Source organism: Salvia splendens, chromosome 9 (genome assembly GCF_004379255.2).
Source record: "Salvia splendens isolate huo1 chromosome 9, SspV2, whole genome shotgun sequence".
NCBI classification, from domain to species: domain Eukaryota; kingdom Viridiplantae; phylum Streptophyta; class Magnoliopsida; order Lamiales; family Lamiaceae; genus Salvia; species Salvia splendens.
In genome coordinates this window covers 35,895,571-35,915,976 of record NC_056040.1, presented here as the reverse complement: position 1 = coordinate 35,915,976, position 20,406 = coordinate 35,895,571, and the positions used below count along the sequence as shown (strand labels likewise).

At 47.1% G+C, this 20,406-nt stretch overlaps 1 pseudogene; it reads left to right on the top strand.

The window, feature by feature from the left end:
• The first annotated feature begins 584 nt into the window (after positions 1-584).
• Positions 585-3,077, top strand: LOC121749652 (annotated as a pseudogene).
• Positions 3,078-20,406: the final 17,329 nt, after the last annotated feature.

Below are 20,406 nucleotides of genomic sequence, written 5' to 3'. Positions count from 1 at the left end.
CTCCATCTCGGCGGTTTATGCCAAATGCTCAAGGTCGGATCGTTATCCCCTATGGGCCAAAATGAGGGAGATATCAACGTGGGCTGTGGGAACTCCTTGGATGATTGGTGGGGACTTCAATACAATCCTCACGCTTGAAGATATGGTTGGAAGTGAGACCAATAGGCAAGCCGAGATGATTGACTTTGCCAAAACCATTGAGGATTGCAGATTTCTTGATCCAGGGTACAATGGAGCAGACTTCACTTGGGCCAAGAATGGGTTATTTGAGAGGTTGGATAGGCTGTTTGTTAATGAGGTTTGGTCCAATGCCTTTGAGGCAACAGGGTGTCTAACCTACCTCGAATCTCCTCGGATCATGGACAGATCCTCGCCAGATGCACGATCCCGAGGCCTCCAACACGGGGTAGCACCTTCCGATTCCAGAATATGTGGGTTCGACACAAAGGCTTCAAGAGCCTCATTCAAGATGTTTGGGAAGAACCGACCGGGGCGTCGGGCCTGCTCAATCTCCAAACAAAGCTAGCCAGAAGTAAAAAAGCACTTAAGGCTTGGAATAGGGAGGTCTTCGGCGCCTCCCCCATAAATTCATCTCTCACCCCCAATTTCAGATCCGCATTCTCAATTCATTCTTTTGCAAACCCAAAATTATTTCTCTCTTTTCGACACCATGACTGATCAACCTGAATCATCCGATTCTAAGGGTACAAAGAGGGATTTTAGCACTGCGATCTTGGAGCGGAAAAAGGCGCCGAATCAGCTGGTGGTGGATGAGGCTATCAACGATGATAATTCGGTGGTGTCTCTTCACCCTGATATGATGGAGAAGCTCCAGCTTTTCCGCGGCGACACCATCTTAATCAAGGGTAAGAAAAGAACGGATACAGTGTACATTGCCTTTGCTGATGATACATGTGATGAACCAAAGATCCGGATGAACAAGGTTGTGAGAAATAACTTAAGGGTTAGGCTTGGTGATGTGGTCTCTGTGCATCAGTGTGCTGATGTGAAGTATGGGAAGCGTGTCCACATTCTTCCCATTGATGACACAGTCGAAGGGGTTACTGGAAATATTTTTGATGCCTTCCTAAAACCATATTTCCTGGAGGCTTATCGCCCAGTGAGAAAAGGTGACATGTTCCTTGTCAGGGGTGGAATGAGAAGTGTAGAGTTCAAGATTATCGAAACTAATCCTGCGGAGTACTGTGTAGTTGCTCCTGATACTGAGATCTTTTGTGAGGGAGAGCCTATTAAAAGGGAGGATGAGAATCGCTTGGATGAGGTTGGCTATGATGACGTTGGTGGTGTCCGCAAGCAGATGGCTCAGATTCGTGAATTGGTAGAGCTACCATTAAGGCACCCCCAACTTTTCAAATCAATTGGTGCCAAGCCTCCAAAAGGAATATTGCTCTATGGACCTCCAGGATCGGGAAAGACCTTAATTGCCCGAGCTGTGGCTAATGAGACAGGTGCTTTCTTCTTTGTTATTAATGGACCAGAAATTATGTCAAAGTTAGCTGGAGAAAGTGAAAGCAATCTCAGGAAGGCATTTGAAGAAGCTGAGAAGAATGCACCATCCATCTGCACCTAAGAGGGAGAAAACCAATGGAGAGGTTGAGAGGAGAATTGTTTCCCAACTGTTGACATAGATGGATGGTCTGAAAGCCCGTGCCCATATTATTGTAATTGGTGCTACAAACCGTCCCAATAGCATTGACCCTGCCCTTAGGAGGTTTGGTAGGTTTGACAGGGAGATCGACATTGGTGTTCCTGATGAAGTTTGGCGTCTTGAGGTCCTTCGTATCCACACAAAGAACATGAAGCTTGCTGAAGATGTTGATTTGGAAAGGATTTCCAAGGACACACATGGCTATGTTGGAGCTGACTTAGCTGCATTGTGCACTGAGGCAGCCCTTCAATGCATCAGGGAGAAGATGGATGTGATTGATTTGGAAGATAACACAATTGATGCAGAGATACTAAACTCCATGGCTGTTACCAATGAGCATTTCCAGACTGCTCTTGGGACAAGCAATCCCTCTGCTTTACGTGAAACAGTTGTTGAAGTGCCTAACATTAGCTAGCAAGATATTGGAGGCCTTGAAAATGTCAAGCGTGAACTCCAAGAGACTGTTCAATACCCAGTGGAGCATCCTGAGAAGTTTGAAAAGTTTGGCATGTCACCTTCCAAGGGAGTGCTTTTCTATGGACCTCCTGGATGTGGAAAGACTTTGCTGGCCAAGGCTATTGCAAATGAATGTCAGGCAAACTTCATCAGTGTTAAGGGCCCTGAGTTGCTGACTATGTGGTTTGGAGAGAGTGAGGCCAATGTTAGAGAAATTTTTGACAAGGCTCGTCAGTCTGCCCCTTGTGTTTTGTTTTTTGATGAATTGGACTCAATTGCAACTCAGAGAGGAAGCAGTCAAGGAGATGCCGGTGGTGCTGCTGACAGGGTATTGAATCAGCACCTAACTGAAATGGACGGAATGAATGCTAAGAAAACACTTTTCATTATTGGTGCGACCAACAAGCCTGATATAATTGACGCTGCTCTTCTCCGTCCTGGCCGTCTTGATCAGTTGATTTATATTCCTCTCCCTGATGAGGAATCACGCCTTCAGATTTTCAAAGCATGCCTGAGAAAGTCGCCTATTGCCAAAGATGTTGACCTTAGAGTCCTTGCTAAATATGCTCAAGGTTTCAGTGGTGCTGACATTACAGAAATCTGCCAACGCGCTTGCAAATACGCTATCAGAGAGAACATCGAGAAAGATATTGAGAAGGAGAGGAGAAGAAGCGACAATCCTGAAGCTATGGAGGAAGATGTGGATGACGAAGTAGCTGAGATCAGGGCTAGTCACTTTGAGGAATCAATGAAGTATGCTCGGAGGAGTGTGAGTGATGCTGACATTCGCAAGTATCAGTCATTTGCTCAGACGCTGCAGCAATCAAGAGGATTTGGTTCCGAGTTCCGGTTTGCTGACAATACTAGTGGCTCTACTGCAGCTGATCCTTTTGCAGCTCCCACCGCCACAGTCGATGATGATGACCTTTATAATTAGGTGCGTCCAAGCCGCATCTCACATGGTCATCCCTCTACAATCTAGTTTCCATTTCCCCTAAAGGGGGGTGTTTTCATTCATGGAATTCACCTGTATTTTATTAACTTTATAGATTACTATTTATTTGAATTCCCAAAAAAAATAAAAAATAAATAGGGAGGTCTTCGGCAATATCCATTCCAATCTCCAAGAAATGGAGGTGAGGATCGCACAAGGCCAAGCCGATTTTGAGGTTGATCCAACCCCCCGGAATAGAACCGAGATCAATAATAGCATTGCAGAATACATCCTCCTATTGCGTATGGAAGAGGACTTTTGGAGACAGAAAGCAGCCCTAAGGTGGCTTGCGGAAGGTGATAAGAATACCAAGTTCTTCCAGAGCTGGGTGAAACAGAAGAGAGTTAGGCTTCGTATACACTCCATACATGCGAATGGCCGAGAGATTGCGGACGAAACAGAGTTGAGAAATTCGGCGGTTGAGTTTTTTCAGAGCCTCCTCGCACCGGATAATCCGACACTCGTGGAGCCGGATATCGACTTAATCCAAGAGCTCCCTCCTACCCCGACCTTAATGGAGATCCATGAGCCCCCAGATGCCGAGGAGGTCAAGAGAGCGGTATTTGATATCTCCGGGGACAGTGCTCCGGGCCCGGATGGCTTTTCGGCGGTCTTTTTTCAAGCTTGCTGGGGGATCATTGAAAAGGATGTTGTGGATGCCATAATGCAGGTCTTCCTTATCATACATTTCCTTAATCAACTCAAAACCAAGTTGAGAGAGAAGCTCTCCCTTCTCTCTAGAATTCGTCCTCTCTAAACCCTCTCAAAAATAACTCCCTATTGCATCGCCGGAAAACACCCACCCATCCCTCACGTCGCCACCCGCCCCTCCACCCTCACCACCCTGTCGGCCACCTCCCAATCCCACTCCGCCTGTCACCCCCGGCCCATCCCCGACGAAAGCCACTTCAACGTCGGACTTGGCTCGCGGCTCCCGTCAACCTCTACTCCACGTCTTGGCTATACCTTGCCGAAGCCCGCCCGGCTGGCCGAAACAATGGGGCAACCGCCGGACCCCGACGAAAAGAGAGACACTCCGGCCCTAAATCCGGATCATTTACCTGACATTGTTCCCGGGGATGAGGAAGCTCGGGTCCTCTCCGATCAGCAAATGGTCTTCCGAGCTGGTGAGGCCGCTTCCCTTCAACGTCCGACCAAATCCATGGAACTAAAAAAGGCTAAAGCAAAGCTCAAAGCCCGGAAAAGTACGCCGGCGCCTCCTACCAAAGGCAATGGTCCGAGGACAAGCAACTAAGGAAGAAGATAGACTTCGGTGAGGAGGAAGGACCTTCGGCCGGTAGTTCCAAATGCAAAGGATCCCTGTTCCCGGCGACTCCGTCCCTCGACTTGGGGGTCTCTTTCAGGCTGGAGGACCCCGACTTGCCTCATAAGAAGGAAGAGGAAGTGGAGCATTGGAATGAATGTGAAGAAGAGTTCGATGCCCCCAACGGTAGAACCGTGCCGGAAGGAGGCGGCTCGCCGGAAACTGCTGCTCCCGCTGTCGAGCTTATGACCGTTTCCGGTGAAGCCCCCTCCCTCCACAATCCCCAGCCAAGACTTGCTAGGTCACGTGAAGCACAAGCTGCCCCATGTGCTGTCCTTGCCCCAATGGAAAGTGGAAAAGCAAACCTACCTAATCTGGAGGCTGGGACAAAAGTTGACTTTGAAAGCACTAATCCACCTTTCCTACCTAAGCCATCAGGTACAAAAGCAAACTTGCCTAAAATGATAGCAAGTACAAAAGCCCCCCTTGAAAGTGCCCCCCCCCTTTCCCCTCTAACATGGCACGAGCTGCATCGTTTGGATCCCCACCAAGGAACCCAAAACTAGATGAGATCCTTCATCTTGCAGCGTTGGACTCGGTGGAAACGCTCGATGCAGCGGCGGCGCAGCCGCTCCGTGCCGGAAACCTACCGACGGCCAGTCACAAACCACCGGAGTTCCCCCAAAACTCTTCGGGATGCATGCAAAGTGTCACACACACACCTTGGAATGGGAGTGGGGCATCTCTTGAGGACTTCCCCCCTCTCGAACGAGGACGAACTAGCAAGATCCGAGCTACGTTTGAGGCCAGCCCGGAACATTATTGTGTGGAGCTCGGCCAGCCGCGACCTAAGGCGAACCCTAACGCCAACCGAGAAAAGCTTATTATCGAGACAACGAACAAGGCCACGCCTAGTGCCGAGATGGGCGTATTGACAAGAGAAACACCAACACCCAACGATACGCTAATGGATGATGCCGAGAAGATCCACACCGAGAATGAAGAGGCCGAGAAGGTCCACACCGAGAAAGGAAAAGCCGAACTGCCGAGAATGGAAAAGCCGAGAAGGGTACACAACGACAACGATGGTGCCGAGAAGATCCACACCGAGAATGGAAAAGCCGAACACAACAACCCGAAGAGAAAAGGAAATACACCTAAGCCCTCGGCGAATGCCGCAACACAAGGGCCAAATGAAGTTACTCAACATGGGGGGGTAGAAGCTACCCCGGGGACCTCGGCGTGGCCGAAATCGATGGCGGACTTGCTTAAGAGTACTCCGTTGGGCTCGGCGAGTAACACGCTACATGGCGGGGGTGAAGGCACCTCAAGCCACCCCGGCCGGCCGAAAACGATGGCGGACATGCTTAAAGGCTCGACTGACCCTAACGGCCCTCAAGCCTTTGAGCCGGATAAGCTTCAGAACATTGGATTTGCTTCAGTGTCCGACGGCATCCCGGCCATCTACTTCTCCGGAGCGGAAACTCAAAAGCTTGCTGAGAGCATGGGACACGCCATTGTGGGTAAGTTCTCTCACTCTATCCCTACCGGACTGCAAATCCAAAAGACTCTCGATAATATTAAACTCCGGTGTGGATTCAGTTGGAAGTACATTAATGCTAAACATATTCTCATTCAATGCGAGGACTTGGCGGACTATGCCCGAATCCTTGGAGGCCCAAGGGGTACGCCCGTATGGCTCATTGACCGTCACCCGATGAGGGTCTTCAAATGGTCCCCGGACTTTGATGCATACTGCGAGTCCCCCATTGCGGCAATTTGGTGCAACCTAATTGGCCTCCCCATTCATCTTTTCGACCAATCCGCCTTATTCGCCATCGGCAAGCTTCTCGGCACTCCAATACAGATTGATCGAGCCACGGCAAACAAGACTCGGCTTTCATTTGCCCGAATTTGCGTCGAGATAGACATCACAAAACCGCCTACCGAAGAGATAATCCTTGACCTTGGTGGGCGAGAAACAGTGCAGCGGGTCCGATGGGACAAGATACCATCATATTGTCAAGAATGTAAACACGTCGGCCATGCAAGTGAGGTGTGCTATGCGACGGGCAAGAAGGAACGGCCGCCAAAGAGAAACTACCACAACGGCCCGCCTAAACAGTCACAACCCGAGAGACAAACCGAGAAGGGGAAGCAAGATACGGGGAAGAATGCCCCCAGCTCCAATGAATGGAAACGTTATGGGAAGAAGCAAGGCAAGGCCGGTGATCGACCAAACAATAACAAAACAAATGGGGAGGATATCGGTGGTACTTCCTGGGAGGGACCGAACTCGAAAATGCCGGGCTCAAGACCGGACTCTAATATGCCGGACTCTGCTTTGGGGAGCGGACCGAGCTCCGGAACTCAAAATGCCGGGCTCAAGGCCGGGACCGAGGTTGGGAAGTCCCCACCGAACCGGGGGAACCCATTGCATCCCACCTCCGAACCACCATCACCACGTGGGAACATGGACGTGGAGTGGGGCTCCCCTAATGCGAGGCGCTCGGCCTCACCAGCTCGTCGAGGGAATCCGAGAGGAGGCGCGCGCCATGCCTTGACAAGGGGGCGTGGGTTCTTCTCGGCAAAGAACCACATGAGTACTAACCAATATTACTCTCTCATGGCGAACGGAGAATTTGATGTTGAGAATTGTGGGGATGCGGACGAAGACCCCATGGAGTTGCACATGGGGGTCGAGAGGTTAGGAGGCAACAGTTCGGCCGACGATGCCGAGGAGGTCGCCCCGAACAAAGAGCAACACCGCACTGACTACCAAGGAGGGCCTTCAGCCTCTTTGGGTACGCACCCTTCCTGTTAATGATGTCGTACAATTTCATGTTTTGGAACGTGAGGGGGATTGCGAATGCGCCCACTCAAAACGTTCTAAAAAGACTTATTGATTGTCATAATGTTGTATTTCTTGCAATAATGGAACCGCTCACACACCCGGACCCGGACCGATTCTCTAAGGCCTTGGGGCTGCCCTTCATTGGTTCGAACACGAACGGGAAGATTTGGATGTTCGCGGAAGAGGGGTCCACTTTTGATATTGAGAATGACTCGGAACAAATCCTTCACGGTTACCTCAAGTCCCACCGCCTTGCTAGGCCGGTGGCCATTTCAGCCGTGTACGCCAAATGTACAAGGGCTGAACGACATCAATTATGGGACAAGATGAGAGAGATTGCCGGGCCTCTCGAGGGAACACCTTGGATCATCGGTGGCGATTTCAACACCATCCTATCACACCAAGACAGAGTCGGAAGTGATACTAACCGGCAAGCCGAGATGGTTGATTTTGCGGAGGCAACGGAAGACTGTAGGCTGCTTGATCCTGGTTTTGATGGAGCGGCATTCACTTGGGCCAAGAATGGCCTCTTTGAAAGGTTGGATAGAGTGCTTGTCAGTGAGGATTGGACTAAGACCTTCGAGGCTACTCGGGTTACGAATCTCCCCCGGGTTGCCTCGGACCATGGACCAATTCTTGTCAGGTGCACGAAGATGAACACATCCGCTGGAGCCAAGGCATTCAGGTTCCAGAACATGTGGATCCGACATGAAGGATTCATGGCCGTAGTGCAAAAAGCATGGGAGGAACCCACGGGGGCGGGTGGAATCCTAAACATTCAAATCAAGCAGGCCAGAGTTAAAAAGGCCCTTAAGGAGTGGAACAAAGAGGTCTTTGGGAACATCCATGCTAATCTAAAGGAAAAGGAGGAAGAAATTGCTCTGGCCCAATCAAGTTTCGAGGCAAGGCCGACTCCGGAGCACAGGACAGCGATCAACAAACACATTGCCGAGTACATCCTTTTGCTGAGAATGGAAGAAGATTTTTGGCGACAGAAGGCAGCTTTGAGGTGGCTTGCCGAGGGAGACAAAAATACCCGGTTCTATCAAAGCTGGGTGAAACAAAAGAGGGTCCGTCTCCGCATCCATTCAATTCGTGTCAATGGGCAGGAGCTCACCGAGGAAGCCGAGATTAAAAAGTCCGCAGTGGAGTTCTTCCAACAACTCCTTGCCCCCAACAATCCGACACTTGAAGACCCAGACCTCGACCTAATCCAGCAGGTCCACTCAGCCGAGCAGTTCGTGGACATCGCAGATGCTCCAAGTGCGGACGAGGTCAGGAGTGCCGCCTTTTGCATTTCCGGAGATAGTGCACCCGGACCTGATGGCTTCTCGGCCACCTTCTATCAAGCCTGCTGGTCCATTGTGGGGCCGGAGGTAGTGGAAGCAATCAGACAGTTCTTCAGAGGGGCCTTCCTGCCAAGGAGCATCACGGCCACAAGCATTGTCCTTATCCCAAAGAAGGCATCGCCGGAGTCATGGACCGACTACCGACCCATCAGTCTCTGCAATGTTTTAAACAAGATCATTACCAAGGTACTCACCTCTCGACTCTCTCCTTTCCTTCCACAGGTCATCTCCCCAAACCAAAGTGGTTTTGTCAAAGGTCGGCTCCTTAACGACAACGCACTTCTGGCTCAAGAAATGTTCCATGAGCTTGCTAGATGCTCCCCAGCGCCTAATGTGGCAGTAAAGATTGACATGGCTAAAGCCTATGATAGGGTCCAATGGCCCTTCCTCTTCAAAGTTTTACGCCGTATGGGATTCCCGGATTCATGGATTTCACTTATGGAGAGGTGTATTGGGTATTGCTGGTTCTCGGTCCTTGTTAACGGGGCACCCGCGGGCTTCTTTAGATCAACTCGTGGACTTCGGCAAGGAGATCCGATCTCCCCCGCTCTGTTCGTGCTCGCTGCGGAATACCTGTCCCGAGCATTAGATAAGCTCATCCTCGGCCAAAAGGACATGACGTACAAAGCCTCCCGGAGATGCATGGAGATCAGCCATCTAGCCTATGCGGACGACATTATCATCTTCACCCAAGCGGCGGCAAATCCTATGCGCCGGCTAAGAGCTTGTCTTGAAAAGTATGAAAGAGTCTCCGGCCAACAAGTCAGCCTTGCTAAGAGTAATTTCTATATTGCCGAGGCCCATGAGCATTGGGCAAACTCGATCCAGGCGGAAGGGGGCTTCACTAGAGGGGTTTTCCCTTTCCTCTACCTCGGAGTACCTATCTATCGTGGTGTCAAACGCACGGACATGTTCCTCTTTCTACGAGAAAAGATTGCAAGAAGGATCTCAGGATGGGCACACCGTCACCTATCCTTTGGAGGAAGGCTTACGTTGATTAAGAGCACCCTTGAAGCGATCCCCTTACACATCTTCCAAGCCGTCGAGCCCACGGCCGGTACCCTTAAGCAACTTGATCAACAAATGGCCCGATTCTTTTGGGGGTCTACGAATGAGAAGAAGCGGACCCATTGGATTGGCTGGGAACAAATGTGTCGGCCCACTGATGAAGGAGGCCTTGGGATCCGGAAAACTATGGAGGTCCTCCGCGCCTTCAATATCAAACTTTGGTGGCGCTTTCGGGAGCAAAACTCCCTTTGGGCAAGATACATGATGGCAAAATATTGCACCAACTCCACACCGCTCACCTTGAGACTGCCGAGCAGGAGTAGCCCTACGTGGAGAAGGCTCTCAAGAGCATGGCCCCTCGCACAACCGCACATGAGATGGCTAGTGGGACAAGGGGACATCTACTTCTGGGATGACATTTGGCTTGGCAATAGCCCTCTGAGGGAATTTAGTCTTGATGATAGGGGAAGACCAACCACCCGGGTTTCGGAGTTCATTACTAATGGGGGTTGGGATGTGCCCAAGCTTCAGCTTCTTCACAATCAGGCCGGCCTCCCTCAGCATGTTATCGATGGCATCATTAATACACCGATCCTCCATGATGAACAGGATATCCTGAGGTGGAACCTCTCTAAACATGGGGAATTCACGGTGGCTTCGACATGGGACACACTTCGAGGGCGAAACCCAATCATCCAAGGTTTGGGGGACGTTTGGAAGGCAGGCCTCACCAACTCAATAGCCATCTTTATCTGGAGGCTTCTCTCCAATCGGGTGCCGGTTGACACGAAGCTGCAGTGGCGGGAGATTGAGCTAGCCTCTAAGTGCCAATGCTGCCCCCACCGACCGAATACCGAGTCCCTCCAACACCTCTTCATCCAGGGACATGGAGCTCGCAGAGTATGGAGTGAGTTTGACGGTTGGTTCACAGGCCCGTTCCCCCGCATCCATATCAATGATACAATCCCTACGAGAATCGAAGTGTGGGCGCGAAGGTACCAACAGCCGAACATGAAACATCTTAGCCGAGCCACTCCATACCTCATTCTGTGGTTTATCTGGTCGGAGAGAAACAGGAGTCGCCACCAAGGCACACAGTTTAAACCACAAAACGTGGTATGGCAGGTCCACATGTTCATTCGGAATGCTATGTCCAATGGAAGTTTGAAGCCGAAACATTGGAAGGGAGTTAAACTTGGAATCAACATTCCTCAAGCGGCGGCAATCAGGGCGCTACCCCTAGCCATGGCAATCAAATGGAACCCCCCGGACCAGCCGTGGATAAAGCTCAACACAGATGGCTCCTACAATGAAGCGAACGGTAGAACAGGGGCTGGAGGGATTATTCGAGACCACTTGGGTAAGATGCTCGTCGCCTTCAGCACACCCCTAGAAGCACACTCGGCGTTAGAGGCGGAGCTGTTGGCCATGCTCCACGGGCTAAATATAGCCAAAGAACTCGCCCTACCAATCTGGATTGAGTCCGATGCAGAGCAAGCAATCAAATTGGTCAATGGGACAGGATGGGGCCCGGCACTCGCCCGGCAAGCGGTGGCGCATCTAACCCTTCATAAACGCCAACTCAAATTCCGAGCCACCTTCATACACAGGGAGGGGAACAAAGCGGCGGATTTCCTTGCGAAAATGGGGCTAGTCCAAGACAGTGGTCTACGAATGCACTACAATTCAGCACCGAGAGAACTGTTGGACTTGGTTAGATTGGACGAGATGGGAGTGTCGCACATCCGATACCTTGACGGGAACGGGCATTAAAGTTGATAATGAGACGATGGGAGACAATAGTGACTAGCTTTTTGGTTAATTGTATTTTGGAAAAGAGTACGATGAGGTCCGAACCTTGTGGGATTGGACCGCATACTACTCTTGATTTGTTACGGCACACCACTTTTGGGTGTGGCCACGCCTTGTAATTACCGCCTTTGGAATTATAGGGATGAGGGACCCACGAACCCTCCACCGTAGAGGTGTTTGATAAAAAAAAAAAAAAAAAAAAAAAAAAAATGCAGGTCTTCCTTGGAGCATACCCTCCCAGAAGTATCACGGCCACAAATATTGTCCTCATCCCGAAAAATGCCTCGCACGGGACGTGGGCTGACTTCCGCCCCATAAGTCTTTGCAATTTCCTTAACAAGATTATCACAAAAGTCCACACTGCTCGCCTCGGCCCGTTCCTGCCCCAAGTAATTTCACCAAACCAGAGCGGCTTTGTTAAGGGATGACTTCTACATGACAACGTTTTGATGGCCAAAGAGATCTTTCATGAAATAGCAAGGTGCTCCCCCGCACCAAATGTGGCAATTAAGATTGATATGGCTAAGGCCTATGATAGGGTCCAATGGAGCTTCCTAACTAAGGTTCTTAGGCGCATGGGCTTCCCGGATGCATGGATAAGCCTTGTCGAACGATGTATAGGCTCATGCTGGTTCTCAGTTCTCATTAATGGCGTTCCCGCTGGGTTCTTCAAATCAACCCGAGGGTTAAGGCAAGGAGACCCCATCTCCCCGGCTCTTTTTGTGATAGCCGCGGATTACCTATCTAGGGCACTCGAAAAGCTCATTCTTGGCAAGAAGGAGATGGTATTCAAGACCTCCAGGAAGTGCATGGAAATCAGCCACCTGGCTTACGCTGATGATATTATCATTTTCACCCAAGCGGCTGCAGCCCCAATGCGTCGGCTTAGAGCGTGTCTCGACAATTATGTGAAAGTTTCAGGGCAACAGATCAACCTTGATAAAAGCAATTTCTACATTGTAGACGTGCACGAGCAATGGGCACGAACAATCCAAGAGGAAGGAGGATTTGCTCGGGGTACGTTCCCTTTCCTATATTTGGGGGTTCCTATATACCGAGGGGCCAAGCGGACGGAAATGTTTATGTTCATTCGGGAGAAGTTAGCTAGAAGAGTATCCGGATGGGCGCATCGACATCTATCTTTTGGAGGGAGGCTCACTCTTATTAAGAGCACACTTGAGGCGATTCCCATTCATATCTTTCAAGCCATTGAGCCAACGGCCGGTACCCTCAAGCTACTAGATCAACAATTGGCCCGTTTCTTTTGGGTCTCGACTAATGAAAGGAAGAGAACTCATTGGATTAGTTGGGACCAAATGTGCCTTCTCTTTAACGAGGGAGGACTCGGCATTCGGAAGTTCTCGGAGGTGTTGCGTGCCTTCAACATCAAGCTGTGGTGGCGATTTCGAGAACAGAATTCTATATGGGCATAGTACATGATGCAGAAATATTGCTCCAATGGCTCACCACTTGCCCCGACACCCACGAGTAGAGGGAGTCCAACTTGGAGTAGATTGACCAAGGCATGGGGTCATGCCCACCCGCACATTCGATGGCTTGTGGGAACAGGAAGAATTTATTTTTGGGATGACATATGGCTCGGTGATATCCCCCTTAGGGAGACTTGCATTGATGAGAGGGGCAATCCCATGACAACCGTTTCGGAGTTCTTCACTAACGGCACATGGGATGTTCCTAAACTTCAATTGCTTCATGATCAAGCTGGTCTTCCGCAACCAATCATTGATCGGATCCGCAACACCCCAATAATAACCGAAGATCCGGACGTCCCGAGATGGACCTTGTCCCGGCGAGGGAACTTCACCTTAGCCTTCACGTGGGAGGTGTCCCGGTCCCAAGGACCAATTATCCAGGGACTCGAAGACATATGGAAGGCTGGTCTCACAACTTCCATGGCAATGTTTAATTGGAAGCTCTTATCTAACCGGATCCCTGTTGATTCGAAACTTCAATGGCGCAAGATCGAGCTCGCATCCAAATGCAACTGCTGCCCCCACCGGCCGAGCACAGAGTCCCTCCAACACCTTTTCATCCAAGGCGTAGGGGCGAGAAGAGTATGGAAAGAATTTGATGGATGGTTCGAGGGCCCCTCTTCACCACTTGGGATAAACGACACCATTGTTAGGGTTTTGTATACTAGAAATCACCTTTCGAGTGATTGGATACTGTAAAACTCTAATGGTTATTTTCCAATAAATGCAACAGATTATTTTTGTCATAATGTTGTTATGTTTTATATTTAATGGTTGTTTATTGCATATTTAAATGTATGAGCAAACGTAACAAAGTCTAAGTCTTTATTTTAGTAGACCGGTTGTGGGCGTCGTCCAATTTAAGGTAACACGGTCAGTTCTAAACAAAGAAAAATAAGAATTTCACAACCTAGATAGGCCTAGACTACCTATCGCGAAAGGTTGCAATGTCAGTCCGATTATTTCTAAACCTTATTGAAATAAGATGACGTTGGTGTGGTATAGCACTGAATGGATCTAACAGCAAGACGAGTCTTTATGCTATCTACTGAAAGACGAGGTCTTGAGAATTAATTTCTTAATCAATGTACGTTAGCATTGAGCATACGATATTGAGTATCCACTACTTTGACTTACCAAAGGTGCGGGTTTTTCGTAACCCAACGATCCAGGTATATTGGGTAGTGGTGATCATTATCTAGAGATGCTAGGATTGCTATTATGTTGAAACGTGCACGAGGAGAGTCTCATTTGATAACATCCACAAGAGGAGCTCGAAACGAGGTTTTAATATTCGGAACCTAGCTAGTTGGAGTTTGATTACTCTATGAATAATAAATAAGAGTTTCTTGCTAAGTCCACTCTTGGAATTCGAAATATGTTAATTAATTAAGTCTATAGCAGACATTAATTAATTAATGGATATTTCCATCTTAAGCGCGGGAAATAAATCAAATACAATTAAAGGAAACCTGGAATACTTGTAATTTCGGATTTGGAAGGCAGTGCAATATTACTTCTATAGTGGCTGCTCGTAATATTCCAATATAAGCTTATATTAAATTGTGGGTTCAATTTAATTAGTAAAAAGTTAATTGGGTGAGGCCCGTTCCAGATTCTTCCTTAGATCACTGACTGGGCCCAATATGTGACTTAAATAAATAGGAGAATAAAGGAGACAGAAAACACAACAATTAATTTGTCAAATTTTTGTCCCCCCTCTAAAGAGTGATTTTCGAAAATTGTGCTCTCCTCCGTGAGCTGAGTTCTGTCTTCCATTATTCGAGCCCTAGTACGTTGGTGAGATTTGCCCACACAAATAACAGCGTATAGTCCGGGACACCAGTCAGAAGATCCGAGGTCTTGTATTGAAATCTTCACGTGGAGACGGAGCAAGCCATCATCGATTCTTGATTGAATCAACGAGGTAAATTGGCTAATTCCGTAGTTAGCATGTTTTAGGAATTTTATGTGCTAAAGCATGTTTTAATTCAAGTTATAAGCATGATACATGTGATAATTACGCGAATAGATTTTGTCTAAATAATCTGCTAAATAGATCAAATTCATGTGATCCGTTTTGTCCGCACGCTTCCGCTGCGAGCTCCTTTAACCATACCCACACGAATTGAAGTATGGGCGAGAAGAACGCAGCAACCAGGTAGGAAACATCTTAGCCGAGCCTTGCTTTACTTTATCTTCTGGTTCCTCTGGGCAGAACGAAATAGAAGCCGCCATCATGAACTCCAGTTCAGGGCGAATAACGTTGTGTGGCAGACCATTACCTCTATCCGTAACAACATGGAGAATGGAAGACTCAAGCCAAAACATTGGAGGGGAGTTCGGCTTGGAGTCGCCATCCCTAGCCGTGCCGAATGCCTAAGACCACTTCCGCTTGCAATGATGATCAAATGGGAGCCTCCGGATCAGCCTTGGATCAAACTAAACACAGATGGATCATACTTCGAGAGGTCTGGTAAGGCCGGGGGAGGGGGCATTATTCGGGATCATTCGGGCACGTTGATTTTGGCTTATGCCTTACCCCTCGAAGCACAATCACCCCTCGAGGCCGAGCTGCTTGCTATACAACATGGATTAAAGATGGCCGAGGCCCTTGCGAAACCAATTTGGCTCGAGTCGGATGCCGAGCAAGCCATTAACCTTATCAAAGGGGCATAATGGGGCCCTGCCCATACTCGCCACGCCATGGCGCACATTGCCTTGCTAAAGCGCAGGCTCACCCTCCGAACAACTTTCATCCATCGGGAAGGCAACAAGGCGGCCGACTTACTCGCGAAGATGGGTAATAAAATAAATAATATTATTTTTGGAAGATTTACCTAGATTTTAGGAATATTTTTATTATTATCTATATCTATGGAAGTAAATAATATTATTTTATTCCTAGATGATATAGATGAGAATAATCTAATAGTTTCCTAATATTTATCTAGATTTAAGGAATATTTTTATTATTTTCTATATCTATGGAAATAAATAATAATATTTTGATTCCTAGATGATATGGATAAGAATAATTTAATAGTTTCCTAATATTTATATATCTAAGATCCTAAAAGGGATAGATATTTATGAATACATTAAATAATGAAATATCTCTTCCTAATCTTGAACATGGAATTAATTTGAATTTAATTTTTCATGTCTTATTAAGAATTAAATAATTTTTTTATTTTAGATATACCTTATAGTAGACATGAATAAGAATTATATTCTAGAACAATAATTTCCTAAAGGAAGATACCAATTAATAAAAGATTTAATTATCCAGTAGATTAAATACCAACAGAATTTAATTAAGCCTTAAACTGCCTCAAGGCTAAGGATAATTAAAGTAAAACCATAACCCAAAATATCTAAGCTATAATTACGAACTCAACGTTTGTATATGGTCTCCATCAATTGGTCTGCAATTTATGAAGCCTTTTTCTAATATTATCGCCACCTGCTCTATGGGGACAATAATCCTAAGAAAATAGCAAGTTCATGAGGGCGGGCTTCTGAAATATAAATAGTATGAACTAGAATGTAGTTTCCAATATTATCGCCACCTGCTCTGTGGGGACAATAATCCTAAGAAACTGCGAGATTCAGAAGTTCACACAGGATTTATGAGATAGCTTGATCTTGTTAGCAGCACACAAGCATTATTATGGGAGTGTGTTGTAGAAATGAGACTCTGTAATGCTAAATTCGGTGGTCTTGCTTAGGCAACATTAGGCGGCCATGCCACTCTGTGGTCTCTGGAATATTCGTCGGTGTTGTGACCAGTAAAATTGTAAGATTTTAATGCGTAATGACTTCCTCTGGAGGGTACAAAATTTAAATTTTACAGTTGTAAGATTTTGAAAAGTTTATGGTTAATCTAATCAAACTTCTTACATAAGTTTATGACAATAGTAAAATACTCTGTTTTGCAGTGCAAATCAAATCGTCAATATGTCATTCAATCCTCTTTCTGCAATTCTCAAAGAAAATAAACTCGAGGGCCAAAATTACATAGAATGGAAACAAAATTTGGACATCGTTCTCACAACAGATGAGTACATCTTTGTGCTCACCACCCCGCGACCTCCAGTGCCGGCGGCTACCGCTGCGGCAGGAGTCAGAGATGCACACAGACGGTGGCATAAGGCGAATGAGATGGCTAAGTGCTACATGTTGGCTTCTATGTCTTCAGTACTCAAGCATCAGCATTCAGCCATGGAAACAGCCGCCGAGATTATGCAGAATCTCAAAAATATTTTTGGTACTCAGAATCGAACGACGAAGTCTCAAGCCTTTCGGAGTATCATGTCGAAGACAATGAAGGAAGGCTCGTCTGTGAGGGACCTTGTCCTCGAGATGATGGGACACCTCAACCAAATTGAGGTCTTGGGAGGGACGATCGATCCCGAGTCATAGGTGACTATCATCCTTCAAAGTCTTCCCCCTAGCTTCCAACAGTTCAAGCTCAACTTCGAGATGAACAAAAGGAATTACACCTTGGCAGAGTTGTTGACTGAACTTCAGTCGGCAGAGGACCTTATGGTCCAGGCTAAGGCGGCCATGATGACTTCGGCGCCTCGTTCCTCTGGCTTAAAGCCTAGCAAAGGAAAAAGACAGGCACCGAACTCAGGACCGGCCAAGATAGCTAAGGGAAAGAAGAAGAAGAGGGCTAACAAGAAGCCCACGGGGAAGTGTTACAAGTGTGGAGAAAAGGGGCATTGGAAGCCAGACTGTCCTAAACGGGGCAAGGCTACAGGTATGCACCAAGCTCTAGTTGTCGAGTCTTGTTTGACTTCGACATCAATTTGCACTTGGGTTATTGACACAGGAGCCACTGATCATATTTGTTTTGATCCTGACTTAATGCAGGTGACAAGACGGCTACATGATCGTGAGATCGAAGTCCAGCTGGGCGACGCTACCAAAGTGGCGGCCGTTGCAGTGGGAGACATTTATTTGCGTTTTAGTAGTGATAGATTTTTTATTTTGAAGAATGTTTTGTTGATACCTTCTTTTAGAAGAAATTTAATTTCCGTTTCTAAATTGGTTTATGATGGATATTCGATTTCTTTTAATGACAACTGCGTTATTAAGAAAGATGGTTCTTATATCTATCGTGGTATCATGGAAAACAATCTATACACAATCACTTCTACACAGTTTAATAATCGCAAATCAGAACTCAATACAACATAGAAAATTTCAAAGAAACGAAAAGAACCTTCAAATTCAATGAACGAAACGTACTTGTGGCACCTTAGACTTGGTCATGCCAATGAAAGGAGGATCCATTCTCTTGTTCAACAAGATCTTATCAAAGGTCTAGAGGAGGAACCTTTTCATAAGTGTGAGTCATGCTTAGAAGGCAAGATGACCAAGAGGCCTTTTAAGGCTAAGGGCAATAGGTCCAATGAAGTACTTGAGCTCGTTCATTCCGATGTATGTGGACCAATGTCAACTGAGGCAAGAGGTGGTTTTCTATACTTCATCACATTTATTGATGACTTCTCGAAAATTGGATATGTCTACTTGATGCGTCACAAGTCAGAGTCTTTTGACAAGTTTAAAGACTTTAAGACTCTTGTGGAGAAGTATCATGGGAAGAATATCAAATGCCTACGATCTGATAGTGGAGGCGAATACCTCAGTGCCGAATTTTTGGACTACTTATCGGAAGTGGGAATTCAATCCCAACTGACTGCGCCGGGCACGCCCCAGCAGAACGGCGTGGCTGAAAGAAGGAACATGACCTTATTAAACATGGTTCGATCGATGATGAGTTATGCACGTCTGCTCATTTCGTTTTGGGGACATGCCTTGCTTTCCGCAAGTCACATTTTAGACAATTTACCATCAAAATCCGTACCTAAAACTCCATATGAGTTGTGGACTGGGCGTAAGCCCAATCTAGCACATCTCAAGGTTTGGGGTTGCCCGGCTCATGTATTGGAAAAGGATCCAACTAAGCTAGGATCTAGGACGGAGGTATGTTTGTTTATAGGTTACCCCAAAGGAACGAAATGTTATGAATTCTTTAGTCTCCGAGATAAGAAAGTCATTGTGAGCACTCACGCGACATTATTAGAGGAAGACTATGTAATGAATCATAAACCCAGCAGTGAAGTGGCTCTTGATGAGCTAACTTCAGTCACAAGTTCCATTAACCAAGAACAAGTACCAAGTGTACAAACAATTCCCGAAACTTCAACTTCTACTCAAAATATTGTATTGCCGCGCCGCAGTGGGTGGGTCTCACATGAGCCCGACAGATACATTGGTTTGGGAGAATCTATGGATCACTCCTCGGACAGCAATGTATTAGATTCCTGGAACTTTGCGGAGGCGCAGACAGATATCGATCATTGCGAATGGGTAAAAGCAATGGATTCGGAACTACAATCTATGATAGACAAAGACGTCTACGATTTGTCCGTCCTACCCGAAGGTTGTACTGCCATTGGGAGCAAGTGTATATATAAATGTAAACGTGGACCCGATGGACGAGTTAAAGTCTTCAAAGCAAGACTAGTGGCCAAGGGGTATACCCAAAAGGAAGGCATCGATTATGATGAGACCTTCTCCCCAGTGGCCATGCTCAAATCGATCCTGATACTGTTGTCTATTGCAGCTTATATGGATTGGGATGTATGGCAGATGGACGTTAAGACTGCATTTCTAAACGGCAGTCTTGAGGAGACCATCTACATGGAACAACCCGAAGGATATGCCATAAAGGGAAAAGAACACATGGTTTGGAAGCTTAAGAAGGCCATTTATGGCCTCAAGCAAGCATCCAGATCGTGGAACCAATGTTTCGATCAAACTGTTTGCAAGTTTGGATTCGAAAAGTGCCCAAGTGAGAGCTGCGTGTATAAGAAAGTTGATAAGGGGAATGTGGTGTTCTTAGTTTTATATGTAGATGACATTCTTCTAATTGGAAACAATAAAAAGATGTTGTCATCAGTTCGAACATGGTTATCAAACCAGTTCGAGATGAAGGATATGGGAGACGCGGGACACATCCTCGGGATCAAGGTTCTTCGGACTCGAGAGAAGAAGATGTTGTGCTTATCTCAAGAATCTTACATCGAAACAATACTTAGTCGTTTTAGCATGCAGGACGCCTAGAAAGGTTTCTTACCTTTTAGACATGGCATCCATTTATCTCAAGAGATGTGCCCTAAAACGCCGTCTGAGATACAAGCAATGAGAAGGATTCCATATGCTTTGGCAGTTGGAAGTGTCATGTATGCTATGCTTTGTACTAGACCAGATATTTGCTTTGCTGTTGGCATGGTGACAAGATATCAGTCGAATCCGGGCCAAGGACATTGGACTGCCGTAAAGAACATACTCAAGTACCTTAAACGGACTAAGGACTATGCTCTAGTTTACAATGCAGTCGAGCTCTGTCCTTTGGGATATACTGACTCAGACTTTCAAGCTGATCAGGACTCGAGAAAATCTACTTCAAGATATGTGTTCACCTTAGGAGGTG